The 2,502-nt window shown below is 42.0% G+C and overlaps 1 non-coding gene across 1 annotated transcript; it reads right to left on the minus strand.

Annotated features, from left to right (window-relative positions):
* Positions 1 to 1,530: 1,530 nt before the first annotated feature.
* On the minus strand, positions 1,531 to 1,637 carry LOC141624988 (small nucleolar RNA R71). Its single transcript, XR_012534788.1, has one exon. It is a non-coding gene; the product is annotated as a small nucleolar RNA R71 (small nucleolar RNA).
* Between the last annotated feature and the right edge of the window lie 865 nt (positions 1,638 to 2,502).

The following is a 2,502-nucleotide window of genomic DNA, read 5'->3' on the forward strand; positions in this document are numbered from 1 at the left end:
TTCTTTTACTTGTTTATCATTTGTTTACATTTTCCTTGTCTTTTGATATTGCTATAGCATTCATCATGTCTCCTCCTTGTGTTGTTTGCTTCCCTTCTCTATTTAGCATAATTTCCCTTAACATGAGTGAGTAGATCCCTTCTAGGGTTTAGGGTGATTCTTTATGGAATTTATGGGCATGATTCTTTGAATATTTTGGTCTTTGGTGAAATTGTTTAACTTTCCTATTCATTGCACTCAAGGTGTTTGTTGATTTGCTCAAGTGAAAGCTTTTGCCTTTCTTGCATTATTGCTTAATTCTCCCTTGGAATGAAAGTTTTTGGGGGTCTTGATGTTTGTCTAGGAGGGGTGTGATGCTTAATGAAAATTAGTAGCCACCTTTAAGATAGCCAAGACATTGGTTCTTCATCTTAGGTTAATCTCTCACCATTGACCCTTTTTGATCTTCATGTTTGCCCCTAAACCGTATTGATGACCCCGAAGGCCCTAGCTTTTAATTAACCGTATTCATTATCATAAACTTGTTTGTCTTTTGCTTTAGTGATTATAACCAAAACCCTTTATTTTAATTTTGATTAAACTTGACTCTTAATCGAGCTTTGTAGCAACCCCCGCCGTCCTTGAGTTCGACCCCGACTAAATACTACGTTTTTTCGGGTTTTACAAATAGTTTTGGTATAGGAAGTAGACGACAAATTTCCTACTATCAAATGGCGCCGTTGCCGGGGATGGCGTTAGGTTATGCTTAGTTTTATTTAGAGTCTTTGCTTTAATCTTGTCTCTATTGTTAGTTTGCTTTAGTAGTTGATTGTTGTTTGTAGAGTGTGTGTGATTTTTGCCTTTCCCTAGTGTGTAAAAACACTAGGAGACTTACGATTCGTTAAGTGTATGCCTAGAAGGAATCACCAAGCTCTTCTATTCAACTCCGACCCCGAGAGGCTTTTTAGGACCTTGAGGACTAGGACTCTTGAAAGAGTAAGGAATAATTCCACCCAAGCAAACATTGGTCAACCAAACTCACACATCCCACAAAATTTTGATACAACAACTACGATTCAACCAAATACCACAATTGAGACTTTAGTAGAGAACCCCTTTCATAACTTCCTTAATTACAATAGTCCACCTCAAACACCACCACATCAAGAACCAAACCACCCACCACAAATGGCTCTTAGAGATCACAACCGGCCTAACCATAATGATTCATGTAATCCCATCAATTTTGGCACCTTGGCCCCAAACAACTTTGAAATGCATCCCGCCCAAGTCGGGTTAGTTGAGAAGGACTTGTTTGGAGGTCATATTGAGGAGGATGCCCATGCTCATCTCCGGAAGTTTAAGAGGAAAGTTTCGATGATGAAGAAGAATGGGGTGTCCGAAGACACCTTGAGAATGATGTTGTTTCCGTTTTCGTTGATGGGCAAAGCGGACCGGTGGTTGAACATTCACCCACCGGATACTTTCACTACTTGGGATGACTTAGCCCAAGCATTTATGGCCAAGTACTACCCTTCCTCAAAGACCGCGATGCTCCGCAACGAGATCCATACGTTCCAACAAGAGGATGGGGAGTCCTTAGGTGAGGCTTGGGACCGTTACCAAGACTTGATAGCAAGTTGCCCCCACCATGGAATACCGGAATGGTACATTACTCAAACATTTTTCCAAACTCTACTACCAAGAACTAAGGAGATGAATGCCTCCGCGGGGGGAGGTTTTGACCACTTGAATGATGAAGAGGGCACGGCATTGATAAAAAAATGGTAGACTCGGAGGCAAACTATGGTTCTAGAGGGAACATGCTACGAAGAAACGGGAAATTTCCTAAGGAAAATGCCTCCAACTCCGAGACAAATGCCAAGCTCGACTTGCTCACAAAGCAATTTGAGAAGTTTTCAAAGAATCAAGTGAACCAAGCCGCGACCTCATATGGGCCGCCCATGGAAGAAGTTGCTCAAGTCGCGAGTTGTGAACTTTGTGGAGGAAGTGGTCATACATATGACTTGTGTGGCAACAATTACAATGGTGCCTATGAAGAGAATGGTCAAGAGGTGAACGCTTTTCAAAGTTACAACAACAATCCTAGACCACCAAGGCCTCCTTACAACAACCCAAACACCTACAATCCAAATACCAATTTCTACCACCCCGGGTTAAGGAACCACCCCAACTTTAGTTACAAAAGCACCAATGTTCAAAACCCCCAACATCTCCAACCACAAACCCAAACCAATCCACCCGGTTTTGCTCAACCAAGAGGAATTCTCCAAAACCCAAGAAATAATTTTGGAAATCAAAACCAATGGTCAAGCAACAATCCACCCCAAAACTATGGCAACCAACAACAAGGGCACCAAGAGTTTGGTGGAAACCAAAGCAACCAAGGGTTTTACCAAGGGATTCAAGTAAATCAAGCAAATCAAGGATTTGGGCAAGGGTATGTTCAAGGGTCTCAAGAACAAGGTCAAGGATCAAACTTCAACAACTATGGTCCGAGAG

The sequence above is a fragment of the Silene latifolia genome, chromosome X, assembly GCF_048544455.1.
Source record: "Silene latifolia isolate original U9 population chromosome X, ASM4854445v1, whole genome shotgun sequence".
Lineage (NCBI taxonomy): Eukaryota > Viridiplantae > Streptophyta > Magnoliopsida > Caryophyllales > Caryophyllaceae > Silene > Silene latifolia.